Below are 19,421 nucleotides of genomic sequence, written 5' to 3' on the forward strand. Positions count from 1 at the left end.
CAAGAATGCCATTGGTGGCAACTTTGGAATGTCGATCATTTTTATCCAGTGGAAAATACTACATTTAGTTTTTGAATAAAAGAAATAAAAAGCAAAGAATGTCACTGTCAGTGTTTTGAGCTTTTTTTTCTGCTGTATGTTTTAAGTGCTTAGAGCACAGGGGGCCAAACATCCTGGTGCAACCTCTGCAATCTTTAAAACCACCAGTGAGAAACAGTACATGATATCATAGACACAGTAAACAAATATAAAACCTGTTTTACTATTAAAACAAGTTTGCTAGTAAATGATTAGTAAACTGCTCATTTGCTTGTCCAAAACATGATCACTTCTGCTCTCACTCAAATGAAAAGTCTCTGTGAATGCAAAACCCATAGGAAATGGTGTTAATAAGGTAAGCTAGCCTGTACAGCCAGCCTGTAGCACTTTGGATGCCGAGCTGTAAAGGAAGGGCCAGGAGTCAGGATATAGCTTTAGAAATCTTATGTGTGTGGAAAAGTAAATGTTAAACTCAGACTTTTAATGAAGATAACTTTCTCTACAAGACTAAATGAACAGGATAGGACACTGGTTCTCCACAGTGTAACTGTGGGAGGGCAGACTGGCACCTGCAGATAGGCAGAGATAGAACTGCATTGTCTTGGCTGACCTGGAATGGTCCATCCCAGATGCTCATGGTTTATAAAGTAAATTTATCACACTGAAAGCAAGGATAATATGGAGTCACTTCAAAAGCCACATCAGGAAAAACTAGTCCTTGGCATCTTTCAAATTTGACTTCTACTACACTTAGACATATGCTCTGTAAACTTTTGATAAGAGCTGGAAAACATCCATGGAGAATCTTCCTGCTTCACATGTTGCCCTGAGTTCTAGCTAGATCCACTTGATGGTTCTGGATTTGCCAGAATTCAATCTGTGCAGCTCTCACCTAACTCCTCCTGTAGGCACCTCACTCCAAAACTCAGACCCCTCAAAGCCTTCTTACAGCCACTGGGCCACACAGGAGATGGCCCCCAAAGTTCTGTGGTAAAATCAACATGGAAAGTCTTTCTTTCAGTAAGAGTGTAACCACCAATGTCCTACCAGTTTGAGAAGTAAAATAGGTAATGTTCCCAGAGTCCGTAACTCGATTGTTCTGCCTATCCTAATTTGAAAAAAAAGATAATAACTATACTGAAAGAATTCAATAGAACAAACTATTTGCATATGCTAACTCTCTTATTAATCTCTTCTTCTACTCTTAAAGGCCACCAATGTCTCAGCTTGATCCAATTACTGCATTGCACAGCTCATCACACAGACCATTTTTATTCCCTCCTTTTCTTCAGAGCTGAGCCTCATTAACGGGAAATGTGACAGGCCCAATCAGTGCTAAATCCAAACTCACAGGTTAGTTCTGTATTTGGAAGCAACCTTAGGTTTTTTGAACTTTTATTCAACACAAAAGCAGCGTCTTGGCACTTGCATGCTTTAATGGATTTGTGCTATTTACAGTAATTCTATATTCATCTTTTTTCCTCCATAATATCCTCTAAGTCATATATATATACACACACACACACACACACACACACACACATGTTTATATAATTCCATACTGCCTTGGAACACCTTTCAATACTCTGGTAAAACATCAGAAAGATATTTTTCAATGAATTGAAAAGATCCTTGCACTTTTTTCACTCTGCTATTCTATATGGAAGAGATGCTTGATGAGAAAATGCAGCTGTAAGATATCTTTAAGCCTGAATCAATCTGAATAGACAGAGGTCTATTTCTATATTCTTCTTGTTTTTCAATTTTAACTCTCTTGTAAAGCCTCCTAGATACACAGCAGGAAATAAGGTATAGATCGTCCACAAAAGCTTTTAAAGAAAAATGAGTACTTGAGCTTTCCCAGGTCAGAAAATTTCCACTGTAACATTTCAACATAAACACATAGCAATGGCTTATATGCTAATTTAACTACTCAAGAGTAAAATAAAGACTTTCAAAAGCAATGCAGTGTGTGTGCTGTGGACCTCTAGCACAGCCCCATTGCTCAGTGCCCTGACCGCAGTGCTTTCAGTGCTGTTACTGACGCTCCCTGCTAAGGCAGATCCCAGCTCTGCTCTGCAGCTCACTGCAGCCTTTCGTGGGTACCTCACACATTCATCTGCTAGCATATTCCTTATTTCAAAAAGTTTCAGTTTTTACAAGAAAACCAATGTCTAATTGCAGCTGAGATTATGACGTGAAAAACTCAATTTTTTTTAGCCTGAGAATTCCATTCCTAGATTTTCTCATACACCTAGAGCTAATGTAGCCCAAAAAGACTGAGAGAAAAGCAACAAAGGAGCTGTAGGACTTGAGTGCCATCAAACTCAGTCTCCCAGGTGGGTGTTGGGAGGTCACACTGTTTAGGAATGCTATTACCAATGTGTGGCAGACATGATCCTTACTAGTCCTGCAGCTCCAACTGCCTACCCTCAGCTCAGCACACTTACACACACATACTCTGCAAGAGCCTTCCCTTAAATTCCAGTCTGGAATAAGCTAAAACATACAAGTACAATTTCTAGTATCATACAAGGCAGTGACCTCACCACACACTGTTAAAGAGTGGAGATACAAGCCGCAGCAATGCACAACGAGATACAGAAGCTAAACCAAGTGCTGCTTTACCACAGAAAACAAACACGGCAAATGAAAAAACAATAATAAAAAGAACAGGTTGACCCTGTCCCGCTCTCTAATTTCAGCTTTACAGGAAATAGATGGACAAATAAATGCTGGCCAACACAGCGGCTCTGCGGTGCCATCTCACACCAGACCCCACGCCTGAATCCAGACTCCTGTGTGCCATGCTGCACAGGTATCTGAGGCAGTGAGTCTCCAAAATGTACCATAACTTCTTCAGGAGCCTCTGCTTAGCCCACCAGGGCTTAATCCATCCATGGAGTTGAGCCAAAACAAACAAAATCATGCTTGGGGTAAATGTGTCCATTTTGTGATGTGCCAGTATCTGCGCATCACAGCTGGGAGGGGTTCGAGCCCTTCTCCGTCAGTGAGCACAGCCACAGCGAAGGAAAAGGTATGTTACAAGCTGTAACTGCAGAAGATGTGTACTGCTATGCAAGGCGTTCTTTGCCCCAGTGCAGAGAATCTCTCCAAGCTTCACCCTTATCGCTGACTTCAGAAAATGGAAGCCAAACAGTAGTTCAGGAATGGCTCCAGCCCCTGCCTTGCAGACTGCATGCCCTGAGTAACAGAGGGAATCTTTTGAGGGAAACCAGAAAAAAGCTGCTGTCTTTAAAATGTCTACATTTTAAATGGAAAAGAAATGCAGGCCATGTGCCTTTTACCTTCCAATGACTTCTGTGACAACATCTGGGAGCAAATCCTCATGTGGGAGCTGGAGGGCAGGGTGCGGTGCTGAGGACAGAGGGGCCATGCTCAGGTGTTGGACTCTGGAATCATCTCCTCTGGTAAAGCTGCTGCATGCACATAGCCTGTGGCAGCAGGATGCAGGGCAACTGGAGCATGGCATCTTCCTGACACCATGAGATGGCTAAAATAATAAAAAAGAAAGAAAGAAAAAAAAAAAACTAAGTAGGGGAAGCTGGAGTAGATTGCTCCCTGACCACGGAGCAGCCACCAGCTCCCTGGCACACCTCCACCCTGCAAGCTTTTGGTCCAAAAGGCCCCTCAGCACCAGGAGAAGCCACAGGAAGGTGGATGAGGCTTCTCAGGCAGGCTGGCCAGACCCCTACACAGAGGCACATCTCCAACAAGGCTACCTCCAACACTGTGGAACTGGAGCAAAGGTGGCCATGCCATTGTATGCCAATTGCTGGTGACTGCCGTGAGCCAACCTGTGCCCACACCAGCAGCAGTGACTGCTTCTTTTTAATGTAGGACCTTGAATCCAATATTGAAAAGTTAAGTGTGGGAGGGATTATTTAACATTCTACCACAATTCCAGGAAAGAAAACAAAGGTCGGGTTTTTTCCTCCCTTACATAAGACTGCTGGGAAGATTTAGGAAGCATTTAGACTAGTCTGGCCTTGAAATAATGACGAGTCCCAGATTTTGCTGTCCTGGTATATTAAAATACAGGGCTCACGCTGCAGATGAAGGCACACACTTTCAGTAGCATACTGCTCAGTCCTGAGAGAACTGAGATGATTCTACATACGACCAGAAGCAAGATTTCAGATACCATGGGAGCTTCAACGTCAAAATTTAGGTGCCTTCTAATTTAGGCCCATCACAGGCAAGCGCCATGGCTGTTTGAAGGAGTGTAGTCTGACAGACTGAGGTGCGCAAAGTGGCACTGATGTATGCAGGAATTTTAGCAGTACTTTTGCAAACTCTGTCTTCCTGCAAGTCACCTACATAATGCTCATTTTTAAGCTCAAACATCTTGGCTTCTCCCTGTGGTAAAGTTCATCTCACAGTACCACAGAAAAAAAAAGAAAAAAACCCACAAAACTGGGTTCTGCATTTCTCATGTGAAATTTGGATATTTTGTTAATTTCTGTGTTCATCCAACCACAAGACAGAAGCAGACATGAAAAAAAATGGCTCAGTAGTCTGGATATTTACAACCCATCCACAAGATGGAAGCAGGAGCAGTACGCTTCAGACCAAGTTTGCAATAGTAGTGGTATTTCAGAAATGTGCTTAGACAACTCTTAAATCTCCCTTCCAGTCCTGCTTTTCTTGCTAACTGCATGTCCAGTGAAGGCCAAGTCTGTGGCACTGCACCTCTGCCTGGTGGCCTCAGCAACAGCTCTGTCTTGGCCATGTGTACCTCTGGTGGGACAATGCTAACAGTGAGCCATGTCCTTTCCTGCCTCCCTTCACAGCCTTTAACACATTCAGATCTCCAAGTCACCTCTCAAGCCACTGAAGCATTGTGTAGTGCACCAGTTTACATTTTAACAGGAAAGCTTTACCTTTCTCTTTACACCCTTAGAAGACCTAAAATTCCCACTGATTGTGCAACAAGACAGCAATCTGTGTCTTATGATGAGGGACAAGATTATTTCCCTAGTTCTTACCATCAGTAACAGACTCAAAGTATATTAGCACATAGTTTAAGAGGAATTATCATCTTTTTAATAGATCACATACTGAGTCACAAGTTACATATTCAACAGAAAAATCAAGCTAATTGTTCACTTATTCTAACATATCCCTGAAGGATAATCAACCTCTGCAGAGCTGTTTCTTAGTTGAAAACTAAATAATTAAGCTGGAGAAATGCATTTCTCTTTCAAGATTCTCTCTGTATTCTCTTTTATTCTTCTTTGCACCAAACACATTAGTATAAACATAAGCTATTGACTTTAATTAAAAATTAAAATTAGCTTGTTTTGTTTTGTTAAATCCATAGATGAAAAACAAAAGAGACTGTCAAGACAGAAAAAGAAAACATGGCAGCCTTCCTGCCACCCCTCATCCCTACCTTTTGCACAGCAAACTGATCGTGCTGCTCAGCAACATCTTCCTGAGCGTATCTGAAGAGCCTCCCGGAGGGTTTGTCGTACCTGGGCTTCTGCTAGCAACAGTGGCTGCACGTGATGCAAAGAAATAGACAGGGATATTAAATGATAGATCTGTGAAGCCTTCAGATTTGATAGAATCTTCTTTATTAATTTAATCTATTACTGGCTAATTGCTTAGATACTGTAAATCTGCAAAGGTCAATTCTTGAAATCACCAAACAATAAAAAGGTATGAACAGCTAACAAGTCCTAATACAATCAGAATGTTAATCAATAGTCTAAATGAAGCCTTGTATTGCCAATGATGCATGAAAATATATTATTGTTGTGGACTACAAGCATGGGTTCCGCTGAAACCGATAAAATACAAAGCTATGTATTTAGAGACAAATGCAGTATGAACAGCATCTGTAAATACTAATTGCACAATGAATGCTTTCAACAGAGTATCTGCAAGGAGACATTTCATCAAAAAGCTACTTCTTGCACAAACCAAAAACAGGAAAAAGAGTGCTGATGCAGTACCTGACAAAGGCCAGCTCTGAACTAAACCGAGTTAATGCGAGAAGTTGTTTATACATATAAATACTGCATTGTAAAGGTATGTGAATATTTTTACACATTAAGCCTTCATAAACTCACTTACCAACCCTGCAGCCTGACACTAGCCAGGCTCCTTCAGCTGCTCCACTCAGACAGTGGTGCCAGGAGAAGAGTTACCTCAGTGCTCACCGCTGCAGCAGGAAGCACACACTTATCACTCAGACCCTGCTTTGCTGGAATGCTTTCTGCCCAGTTAGTTAAGTCCTGTTTTCCTGAGTTTTTAACTTCTGAGGAATTCTGAGGAACAATTACATTTTTGATCCATGTCTGAACTCCAAAAGACTGCAGAGCAGTGTTCTGTTTGCAGGAGCAATTTAGTTTTATTAAGCAGCGTGACACAGATGAAGCGAGCTGAGCTCAGCTTGGTGCAGCACTTTGCAGCAGTCAGCAGCAGCCGCCCATCAGTCTAGAACCTGATTGCCCAGAGACACACTGCAAGGAAAGGTGTTGAAAATCCCTCTTCTCACTTACATGCCAGCCAAACTAGACACCCCATTTCACCCCTGATATTATTGAAGAAGTTTCTCATGGCGGTGGAGGTTTGGCAAACTATAATTCTCAGGAAATATTTTTGTATTTCTCTGTTTAGACTAAACCTCTTTGCCAAACTGCTGTTTGTGGAGGTCATTTCATTTTCATGGCATTGTTATAATATATTTTACAAGCAGTGTAGGTAGCACTTACTGTAGAGCCTGGATTACTTATTTTCCCTTGCTGGTGGGAAAATAGAACACTTAAAACCAGTTGGCAACACAAAGAGTCAGACCTGCTACAGGCAGGCCTTCAATTGCTTTTGTAAAAAGGTCCATTAGCAGGTTTGATCTGAGCAAGGAGGTCTTGGAGTTTACTGTATCGGTCTGATTCCTTCTTACATAAATCCTGCTTACAAATTTTAGAAGTATTGAATTAGAGAAATCTGGTTTTCAGGGACAGGCATGGATGCTGGGAATATATAATAACACACTCTTATGTTTTTGGTAGAAAAAAGGAAGCATTATTCTTTCTGAACATTTCCTTCCTCTTTATATCTTCAGATACTCTGCTTTCTCTAAGGTCATTGCATGAATATAAGATACACCATTCTGGAAACTAAATTAGCCCTCATTTACTGGGAAGTTGAATGCAGCCAGACTAATGGTGGTGCAAATATAATTGGTTCCCAACATGTGTCAGTGTGTATACTCCTCAAGCCACGGAAAAGATGCATTATGGGACTAATTTTTAAATGTTAATGGATATTGGATGTTTGCCAGACACCCAGCTGTGCACAAAACATTGAGATGGTAAATAGCTCTTGATCTGTTTAGAAACAAATTATAATGGGTGTTTGGATTCCACATGACTGAAGGCATGGTAACCAGCACAGGCTCACAGACTGACCCTATTAACTGCACTGAGGGGAATGCTCCAATTTTTAAAATCAAGATAAGAGACATAAAATAAGGCTATTAAGATGGTGTTTAAATTATTTTAGATTAATATTAAACAGAATCCCAGCAGCTACCCATAGCACCTGTTACCACTGCCTTAGTAAGATACCTTATTTCAGGCAGCTTTTTGCTACGTTTGTTTGGAAAGAGGTCAGAAAGATGACGTTTTCTTCACTCAGTTAATTTGACTCTAAAGCTGAGATCTGAATGAAGTCCTTACCTGCACTTAGAGAACTAAATCTCTCCTGCCACACATTAGCAATAGGTCTCCCTGAGCTGCACCAGCAAATGAGATGACTTCTCTTTTGATGTGCAATTCTCTCTTTTATTTTAATATTAAAATCCACGAATGTGAGTATTTGCAGGAGAGTCTCTACTTGAAAAAATGTCTTACTAATTGTTTTCATTTGGTCTGCTGAATCCAATAGGAAACCATTGGATTGCTGGACAATCAGATGGATTAGGCACTTTTTATTACTATTCATTAGAGGAAAGTGTCATTTACAACAATGGAAGAGATCTCTTTTCCATAAAGCAGTGTGATCAGCAGGCTGAAAATCCCTTTCACAAATAAGACAACCATGGGTATACTTAGGAGACCTTCTCCTATAGGAATGTATTTTTTATGTTTGAAAACCTATGAAAAGAGCTTTCCAGCTTAGGACATGATGAATTCATCCCAGGATATTAAAGATACTAAAGTTTCTCTGTTTAAAAAAAAGAAAAAAGGGAAGGACTCAAGTCTACCCAAAAACTGGGTATACAATGACTGATGCTAAGTTTAGGTGATTCTCCAGGTAACTTTAAAGCTGCAGTTTTGTATCTTGAATCTGTGCTTCTTGACATCTATTCTGCATAACTGTTTATAACTGACTGCTGACTGCTGGTTTTGGTTCCTTACATAGACTGTTCTCAATGATCTGAAATGTGCTAATGAATTTGAAAAGGAAGCTTGAATATAACCTTTTATATTTCTTCAAAATTAATTTTCTCTGCCTTCTCAAAAGAACATGCCTTTAATCAAATTTAGAACATTTCCAAAAATATCATCATCCTGGTCATTAGGAAACATACGAAATTCTAGGAGACACCATCAAAACATGCCAGGGGATATTTTTTCCTGACAGACCTAGAATCTCGAGACATTCTTAGAGAACAACTATAGATTTGGGGGAAATATTTTTCATTTCACCAATTTAAAGTGCTTAAAAAAGAAAGAATGAAAGCAGTGAACAAAAGTCCTTTCCTCTGTCCTGTGAACTGGCTCTGCATACCATGAGACAAGGTGTGCCCATGGAGATGTCCCCCAGGCCTGCTGCCGCCCCATGCAGGAGGATGGCATCACTATCTCCCAGCGCAGCCCTGGCAAATGGGAGTAGAATCTGTGACTTGCTGCCAATGCTGAGCTGCCAGCTCATGCCTCCTCTGCCATCATCAGACAGATTGCAACAAGCCAATGCCCTGCTGTAACAAAAGGGTGAAAACGAGCTTATTGTCCATTGCTCATCCTGGCTTGGGGTTTACAAGGAGCATATGCACTTGACACTACAGGCAATTCACACACCTCTACAAGGCTATTAATACATTCATCCTAGCTGCAAGCAAACAAGTGGGGCTTCTTTTTCCTGGGAACCCACTGATTCACTCTCAGGATTCAGACAGCACGACTACCTCAAGGACTGAGCTTAACCTTCATTTACATTAGCACGAATTTAAAATAATTCCACTAATGCTGGAGATTCTACTCTTAATTTTCAAAAGCAAAAGAAAGCAGAATCTAACCAGAAGCATTCAGCATTTGAACGACCTGCATCCGAAGTGTGTTTTCACAGATGCAAAGTAATTTCATTATAGTATTCTGAAAAATCTTTTACTTGCATAACTTGTTTCCATTTCTTTTTAGTGTAATGAGATTTCATGATGAAAGCCAAATACAATCTAGTATAGCAAAAGTGCATGTTACGCTGATCCTAATAAGCCCAATGAAAATCAATAATGCTGCTAGTTTCCCTGAAATCAGGCTTCATAAGCTCCAAGCACTGTGTTCTGCCTAAAGCAGAGTATGAGCAGCTTATAAAAGACATATTTCCTAGTAGAAAACCTGAAAACAATTACACTTGAGGAAAAAAATAGTTATTATAAAAAACAAGAATAACAGAAGATAGTTGTCTCCTATCCTCAAACTGCTGGCAAAAACTCCATTCCCTTCCAGTCCCCAACCATAACCAAACTGCCTCAGTGGCTGCAGTCTACGTGATGTGAGTCACCAGCCCCCGACTTTCTTCCCCAATAAGAGGAGACCAATATTGTCCACTCTGTTTTCTGAACAAGGATAAGAGATTTTGTTCTTTGAGCAGAAAACCTACAATCACTGGCATAAAAATGAGAAGTATAATAAAACCAGGGGAAAAAAAAAAAATAAGCACACTGCAACACAGATTGATATTAAAAAAATCAGGCAGCCTGCTATCAGTTTTGAAAATACGCATATATCTTCCATCATATTTCACTCCTTTTGCTTCTTGCTTGCCTTGCATTCAGTAGTAGGCAATACCAAATTAAGAATGAAAAGGAAGAAAAATCTGAGAGCAAAGATGAAATGAGAACACACAGACACACATCAGAACACAAGAACAGGCAGGAAGCGCTATGCTTAGCCATATATAGTACGTCAGAGAGTAATACCCATGATTCTGTAGGGTTTCATACTACAGCATGTATTTCAAACAAAGATCTTTGCGATTTGCCTCCTCTTAAATAAGCTAATAAACTCAGGAAGCTCCAAACACAATTTCCATTGCATTAATGAGCTATTTGCTTTTTTTTTTTTTTTCCCCTTTGCATAAGAAAATGTTTCTGTGTAATGACCTACCTTATGAATGACCTGGGGAAATAATTTTGGGTTTCTTTAAAATGCAACCATTTGTTTCTTACTAGTGAGCTCAATTTCACTCGAAGTTACAGAGTGAACGGCAACAGGCTCTTTGCAATATTGATAGCCAAAGGTGCATAATTACTTCCAGTTTACTATTAAAACGATATTTAAATAATTCAGCATGCCGTTGCTTTATTCTCTTTTTAATGATATACTATTAACAGGTTGACAGATCTGCAAGAGTGAGGCATTTTATGAATTTTTTGAATTAGGAAACTCTTACAGAAGCAAATGTAAGCATGAGTTTTTATTTTTGTATAATTTTTGCATTATAAAGTCCTCCCTCAGGACAGGAATATATTGAATATTTGCAAGTGTATAACTTCATGTAAGCGGTGTGTTTGTATTTATTTACTAAACGTAAGTGCGCCGATTCCAAACACAACAATCTCACACACAGACCGCAGATACGTACCATGGAGAACCAGGTGCCATGGATACATGGGAGATGTACTCTAGCTTTGGCAGGGGGTGGGGCACAGCTCACTCCAGCTAGTTCATAGGTTGTAACGGCTTGTGCCCATACATCACAGGTGTACAGTACTGTTGCTATGGAGACTGCTCAAATGAGCAGGAAATTTCCTTTTGATAAAGTTATATTCTTAGGCAGAGGAAGAAGCATCAAATATGGTGTTGGTTAACGTTTGAGACATGCTCTGTAAGAAACAACAGACTTACTTAAATAGGAAGCATATTTTCTCCTAGTGGAGTCAACACCTGTAAGGAACACCTTGGAAGCAGGCTATGCAGGTGGGAGCACCCCTGTAACATGACTGCTATTTCCCTACAGAGCCCAGCAGCAGAACCACGGGCCAGGAGAGCACTTGCACTGCTCCATGGGTAAGCAGCATTGCTGGCTGGAAACACAGCTGGGCTGTGTGCGACTGACACATGGGAAATCTCAGGCAAACATTTCATAAGTTCTATCTTATGTAAAAACTTCAATATCTGCTAAGCAAAGAAATTGAACTTCAGATGAGCTGTCTTTCTGATTCCATCAAAACAATGTTTTGAAAACAATGAATTAGAATTCTTTTGATTGTTGTTTTTTTTTTTTTTTTCCATTCTCCCACATGCAAGAATTTATCTCTTACAATTAATTAAATAGAAATGTGCTAAATAATTCCATAGACCAGAATCTGCCTTTTTTATCAGATAATAGGATTTGACTGTAAGATGTCATCCAGCTCTACTCCAAAAGGACAGAGAAAATGCAATCAGTGGGCTGGAGAGCACCTGCAGTAAATACTTTTTCTTTTGCTTTATACCCCAATCCTCAGCAGCACCTTCTGTCCTCCAGGGCACTGCACAGAGGGTTCCCGAGCCCCAGGCTGCCTGCAGGTGGGCTCCAGTGAGCTGGGGAAGCAAAGCAGACCACCGTGGGAAGCCACAATGAAAGCAATTCAGCTTCCAGCATACTAAGCACAAATAATTACCATAAAGTCCTGTTGACAAAACCAAGCCTTTAGCTAACCCACATCTTTTCCTAAACTGTATTTTAACTTCTATAAACAGCCAACAAGGAATTTCCATTTGCACCTCAATATTGTGATCTTTTCTTATACGAAAAAATATTTTGCATTGTACTAAAATCTCTTGCCGGTGGGAATTCAGTACTCCCCCAGTTCCCTTTTGAATCAAGGACTTAGAATACAGTAAGATACAGAAAAGCCAAAGAAAATAAAAAATATCAATAAAGCTACACAGGAAAATTGAAATACTTGCTGTCTTGGGGGGAAAACCTTTTATTGAAGTAAAAATACCTGAGATATTGTCAGGCAGTGTGACAATGAAGATGTCATTACTAAATAGGACTCTTTGGTCCCTTAGCTGTCAATAATTAATACATTATTTACACTTGCACATTCTCATTTCCCATCTTTCAAGATTTCATTTACACTCTGATCCTTTACTCAGCAGTAAATTTAACATCATTGTGACCTTCTTTTTTCTGACACTATACACCTAACAAGCTGAGAAAGAATAGCATCTAATATGTGCATTTATTAAAGCAGAAAGCTTCAGCCACTGAAAGAAGTGGAAATGACAGTGTTTGCCATAATAAACTGGAAGAGAAACATACTGCCCCCAAAAGAATTAAGATGCTATCTTAATAATGCTGTTAATGGGAGCCTCAACATCTGCACGTTTTAGGAAGTGTTGCTGAAGTGTTTCTAAATAAAGCCCAAAGGAAATAGCAAAGTTAGGAAAGCCATACCATGACTGCAGAGACCACCTTATGTTGAAGATACCCCTTTCTGACTGAGATTAAAAATGTTGTCTTAAGTTTGAGCAGCCTTTTTCTTGTGATGCAGAAAAGATGCATTCATTATATCTTTCTAGTAGAAACAATGTCAGATGGTCATACGGGAGATACATTACCATTACATCATGGTATACATAAATATACTTACTTATTCACTATAAGAATATGTAAGCTATCAGCATGAAACTTAAAATGCATTAAGATTATAGTTTAAACAAAAATTACCATATTTCACTGGGGTATCTTTTGAAGTCGGTGCCAATTTTCATATCAGAGCTAATTTTACACAATTATTCTGGCACACTGGGGATGGCTACTGATGATTTTGAGGAGGAATCACAGAAATTGTGTTTGGGGGCTACCAGGTAATTTTTCTATTGATTTTAGTGGATTTTGGAGTATGTCCTGAGTGCAACTATAATAGTCAGAAACTATTTAGGAGCAAGAAAAAAAGATAAGAAAAAAAGGTGACCTAAGGAAAGCAGACAACCTGGAGATTCTTTTCCACATGCAGGCATTCTATGAACAATATCTCAAACAAGTTACACAATCTTTTCTGGCTTTGTACAATTTGTGGTCATCATTTAATAGACTCTTCTAAATTTACAGAAATATAGTATTCCCAGCTTAATAGCTTATACTTAATAGCTCATAACTTTGCAGTAAGAGGGTATGTTCTCTTAGCAAAACTCACCCTTCCTTCAGTTAGAACTTATGTATGTGTGTGTACTTTTTTTTTTTTTTTTTTTTTTTTTTGCATGATGCCATATCTTAATGGAATACCCTTTTGGCCTGTTCAGGTCAGTTGTCCTGGTTCTGTCCCCTCCCAACACCTCAGTGTCAGGACAATAAAAGCTCAGTAACTGGAACATTCTTGGCCCTTTATAGCACTTCTCAGCACAACTGAAAGATCAGTGTACTATTGACACTGTTTTTCTCTTCAAGCAAAAACATACCAGATACTCCAAAGGAAAAATCAGCTCTGTTTCAGCTGAAATGAGGACACTCCCATTTCTACAGCCTTGGGGCTGCCCTTATCATCAGCTGGTGATCTCCAGTTGGCACTGGAGTAGGTACATGTTGTTACTGCACCATTGGTACCCGCTGTATCTTACTGCCTCTCTATTTTCCAAGCCAGCTTTACAACAACTGATTACTACAATGCCATAAAAATTAGTTAATGCTCGCAAAAGGGAAGATGGATGAAAAGGGAGTTCATGCATTATTTTGCACTTTGAGAAGTTACTATTGTTTGCTACTAATAAAAATTTCCAGGATGAATTTTTGTATGCCAATTCTTAGCCAGGAGCACAATATATTGGTTGAATTGTGTTTTCTTTTTAGTAAGAGATTTTACAGCAGAAGCCCTGGCACAGTCTTTGTGATGGAGGAGCAAACAGTACTGCATCCAGTCTGCCATAAAAAGTAATAATTTCTGGAAGACTCTAGCACAGTGAAAATTCCAGTTTGTGGACTGGATTCAAATTGGTGAGTACCCAAACTGAGTCCAAATGCCACTCACTTGCAGGAAGATCTGTTCAGTATTTTCTGAGCTATTACATGAATATAGTGTTTATGAGACATGCTGGATTGATGGCATCTGCATGCAAATTTTCTTGCTTGCCATTCAACATGGAAATCAGAGTATAAATTTATCTCCACTAGCCATTTCTGTAAATAACTCCATGACAAGTGATGGGCCACTTTCATTTAATGGATTAAGAAAATGGTTTGCTCACTTCTGTACAGATGTTCTTCATTTCTATTTGCTCTCAGTGTTATCATTAACAGAAATACTAATAAGAATTAAGGGTTTTGTAACAAATATTTTGGAAGAAATTTTGTTCACTCATGGACTATAAGAGAAAAACCTTCCATCACTATGAATCTTTGGGACTGCTGGTAGTAGCATCTTCCCAAAAGTTGGCGTAAAAGGCAAGAAGGCACCTGGCAGAACCCATGGCTGGCTACGAAGCTCCTTCTTCATTCATCTGCCCTCTCAAAACACTAAACATGGAAAAAGTTTGGTAGGAAAAATAAATAAGATTAGATGCAACACTTACTTCCAATTTGGTGGGCAGTGTTCATGGCAAGCCGTTGCTCCTCTTTCCACAGAAGACACGTAAGCACACTCAAACTGCAAAAATCACGAAGAATGGTACATACAGGAAAAGTGACTCAAGGATGCTGCAATCAAGTACACACATGTATGCATGAGGCTTTCTATATTTAATTAAGCAAAGATAAAATTGATCTAAGTAGTAAAAAGGAAGGTCTATAAAAGCCTTTCATCAAATAGAGGCTATTTGATATTTTTATACTTTATCTTGAAGACAATAGGAGACTAAGCCAAAGCTACTTGGCATTAGATGAGCAGGCATGCTGGTTTTGATAGTTAGGGACTGAGCTGCTGATACATTAAGAAAATAAATAGAATTTTCTTTCTGTGTCAGCCCACACTATTTGCTGGTCTGTTGTGTGTGGGTGAGCACAGGCAAAGATCACAATGCAAAATGTGAACTGTACGTAAAAGCCCAGTAACTTGTCTCCGCAAGAGGAGTTTTATGTAAATTACCATTAAAACCTTTACTTTTGTTTGCTGATAAACTTATAGGTGTTAGCATCAAAGTAGCAATCTGGAATTCATCAGTTTTCTTTTTTATAACCTGTTGGTCTCTGATAACTCTCTTCAAGTGACATACTGTAATGTTGTGCAGTATTAAATGATATGCACAAATAAGTACCTAATGGTAGATTTAAAGATGTTGCAGCAGTCCAAGTTCTTTCATTTTCCTGATTACAACGGCATTTGCATAATGTATGAATTCAAACATTACTGCTGTTAAATAATGCATAAATATTCTCCCATGCTGAAATACTTCTATTTCCTCTCCATGAATTATTTTGAATGTATCATTCAGTTGTTGTTCTATTTAAAAATGTAGTTAGAACTCTGCACATAACAGTATTATGTCCGGAAGAGGTATCATCACAAGTAGCTGGCTAACACTCCATGCTGTAAATGAAGTATACATTATTAAATGGGCCATCTCCTTCCTTCTTGGGAAAGCATTATCACCAGAATACAATATTTAGTATTTCTGAAATGTCATGGAAAAAAATGCAGGTACATATTTGATCATGTGGCAAGTCTTTGGAAAGAAAGAACAAGAAAAAAAAAAAGAAAAAACATGACATTTTGCACCTCGACCTGAAGGGAATACGAACATGGTCATACACAAAAAGAGATAAATCTGTAAGAGGTGGTTGGGTGAGTTCCTGAATAGCTCTTTGTAAAACTGCGAACTATCAACACCCACTGGCTTCCAATCCCATATCCCCCAGATGATGGCCCTTTTATTTATATTTGATTTTATAAAGTATCATCAAGCAAACTCTTGGATAAATCCTGTCAGTGCTGTCACAGAAGTCAGTTACATCAATGACAGATGACAGGATGAATAAAAAGACCTCAAGATTCAAATATCTAAACTTGAGCACAACAAAATTCAACTCAGTGCACAACATTTGACAATAAAAATGTCAGAATGAAAATAACATGAAGTATATTTCCCTCTTGGCTCAATACCCCAGCTGAAATAGTCAAAGAAGGTAAAGAATTTAATTTAATTCCAAGGATTTAAAAATATCCTGTATGCTTATTTAAAAATAAATATGAAATGTGTGAATGTATAGATTTGCCTGCCTTGCCTTAATGTCTTTCCCCCCGATTATGCCACTGCAGCATCTTTGTAATGAAATATCTGCTTCTGACAATTGCAGAGTTTTAAGTAAGATTTAAACATTGAGTTTAATTATATTACCTCTTCTTTCTCCCCTTTAAAATTGGTGAGTTTTTTTTTTTTTTAATTACTTCTTACTTGCCACATGGATATAACTTAGTGTTTCAATTTGGACCTTAACTTGCTTTTTTCTCTCGTCTCAGTCAATTTTCCATTTGCTGTAGATAGGAAATAATCATGTCTCCAATAAACAACTTTTTTTTTTTTTTTTTTTTTTTGAAGTGTGTCATCTGATTTGTCATTGTAATGCTAAAACACGTCTGCTCTACCAGTGCCATTGCCATTACCCACATAAACCTATATACCCATATATACACACACATATGCAAAGAGACTATTTACTCTGTCAAATAGATTTTCTGTCATTGCTCTTCCTTTTTTTCCCCCCTTACTGCACTTGATGGCATAGTGGAAATGAACCTTTGAAACCTAATAAATGGAGCCAGTGGTAAAATGAACACACGTTTTGTTTACACTTTTTTAAAGTGAGTCTGCATAAGCTAGGAAACAATCTGAAATGGATTTGATCAACTTGAAACTACTGTGAAGAAAACACAGAAAATGTCATCTCTTAAATTCAATATACTTGTTAAACCAAATACAATGAACTGGTAAAATTCATTTTGGTTTCCATCACATAGGCAGCTGAAAAGAAAAGGTAAAAGCAAAAAAAAAAGTTCTTAACAGCTCCTTTTCAACTTATTTCCTTCCTGCAGAGGCACAGCTATCCAAGTAACCTCGCAGATGGAACTCTCCACACGGCTGTGTCCCACATGCAGCAGCTCAGCACCTGCTTGCCTTGACTCAGAGCAACATACTCCATGCTTAGAGCCAGGTTTTCTAACCCAGTTAATAAAGCTGGGTCATTTTTCTCAGGGAAAGCCACCTGTAAGAAACAGCTACACTAGAATACTTTATTTTTGCCTCCTTGAATAGATGCAAGCATGTACATTCCCAACTGAAAATTAGTGGAAGGCTGAAGAGGAAGTGGTTTGATTGCCTAAGGCAAAGATGTCCTGTATAGGGTCTCTTGCGTTACATCAATTTTCCCTAATCATAAAAAAAAAAAAAAAAAAGGAGTAGGGAGGTGGGGAAAAAAAACCAACATTCTAGCTTAAAAAAAAAAAGAAAACACCTTTGAAACCTTTGTTTAATTCACAAATGAATTAACAAAGTGTGAACTTACCTCCTTATCTTGTTGTGGGTACGCTGTCAGGAGCAGGGGGTGCATAGTTCAGAACAATGACAAAGAAAAGCAATGGTGTACATTTGAAACGTCGCTTCCCATGGGTCCTGTGCTTTGATTTCTGCCTTTAATACTGATAAGAAGTGACAGTAGTTGGATAAAACAATAAAAATTGGAGTTGAAGAGCTTATAAACCCCCTGACACTTCAATAAACCAAAAGCCAATACAAAACTGAAAAAAAAAAAAAACATACATCCATTTTGCCTCTGTACGGTCACATGCAGCAGGACTTGTAGGCACAGAGAGGACCAGACATTACCTCCTGATTTATTTTACCCGCGTTTCATAAATTTTAAACAAAAAATAAATGCTAAATTCTACACGGAAAACTAAAATCTTTTATAATCTTTTACAGTTGCTGCCAGTTCTCAGGAGAGCTTTAAGCCTGCTTCTAAATGTCTACAAATCAATATTTAATATTTTGGAAGATGAAGTCTTAATTATCTATCTCCCCTTCAAGTATCAAACCCACTTTCAGTGAGAATGCAACCTTCTGGCTGACAGCTGGACTTCAGCTTCTTGCATGTATTTTCCTGAAGATCAGAGAGAAAGGCTTCCAAACACATTCCTCATTTGCTAGAGGTAGTATGCATCTCACCTGGCTTTACCCATCTAGAAGCTGATCTCAGCTGGTCACTTCTACTCCTTCTGTAGTCAACAGCAGCCTCCAGCACGCAGTTCAGTATTTGGCTTCACTCTGCTCCCCTCAGAGCTGCCAGCTTCTCCCTAACAGTGAAAGCAAGCACATGGACCTGAGCAGAGCACATCCTATGTTTAGACAGCAAAGGCTGAGCAAGAAGTAGATAAGGAATCTACTAAATCACATTCCACTACAGGTGAGCCTAAAATTAAAGAATGATGTTCTTTAAACATTTTAATTTGCAGTCCAGGCAAGTCTTATTGCAGAACATATTTTTCTCATTTGCAGATATAATTGTTACATTAGTGCTAAAATTGTGTAGGAACTTCACAATGAAGGCCCTATTTCCAGATATTTGGGTAATAAGGAACTCTCATACCTCAGCACATGGTTTAAAACCATGTTCTAAGTGCTTCTAGGAAAAGATTCTCTCCCTTTGCATTTAAAAGAGGCTGAGAGAAAAGAAAAGCTCAGAGTCCAGCACACTCTGGATCTGGGTTCTCTGAAAGTGAATTACATGACAAACTCCTACTATCAATATTGCTTTTTCAGTTTACTATTGCCAGACGCGAGGAGTTTCTAACAGAGGTTTTAAACAAAGTCCACTGAAAGTACTGTAAGCCTCTCAGCTTATCTAAGTGGAAACTAGGCAAGACCCAGGAGCACAAAATCGCTGCAAAACTTAAATATATATATATTGAAATTAACTAGAGATTTTGATACTGGAACAATCTGTTCAAACAAAGCTGACAAAAACAAATGGATTTTTCTAATAAATGTTTCTTTCTATTTTAGAAAGGCAGTTATCTTCTCCTTTGTCCATGCACTCAATTCTGTGCTGAAATCCAGGATTTAATCTGTGCCACCACATTTATTTCTCTAGCAACTGATTCTGGGGTCACAGCCACAAGAAGCATGATTTCACTGCACAAGGTGAAAGTGAAATGAGGGAGCATGCATTCTAAATAAATAAATAAATTCAGTATTAGTGCAATATTGGAA

General features: G+C 38.9%; 1 long non-coding RNA gene across 1 annotated transcript in view; it reads right to left on the minus strand.

Moving 5' to 3' along the window:
- Positions 1 to 19,421, minus strand: part of LOC104912271 (uncharacterized) — a 51,289-nt gene that overhangs the window by 22,705 nt on the left and 9,163 nt on the right. Inside the window, exons 2-7 of the long non-coding RNA XR_014885237.1 lie at positions 18,378 to 18,505; positions 17,719 to 17,851; positions 14,793 to 14,866; positions 10,879 to 11,119; positions 5,456 to 5,561; positions 3,348 to 3,553 (exon numbers count right to left, since the gene is read on the minus strand). This is a non-coding gene — a long non-coding RNA (uncharacterized LOC104912271). The remainder of the gene's footprint in view (positions 1 to 3,347; positions 3,554 to 5,455; positions 5,562 to 10,878; positions 11,120 to 14,792; positions 14,867 to 17,718; positions 17,852 to 18,377; positions 18,506 to 19,421) is intronic.

The sequence above is a fragment of the Meleagris gallopavo genome, chromosome 10 (assembly GCF_905368555.1).
Source record: "Meleagris gallopavo chromosome 10, MGAL_WU_HG_1.1, whole genome shotgun sequence".
Taxonomy (NCBI): Eukaryota; Metazoa; Chordata; class Aves; order Galliformes; family Phasianidae; genus Meleagris; species Meleagris gallopavo.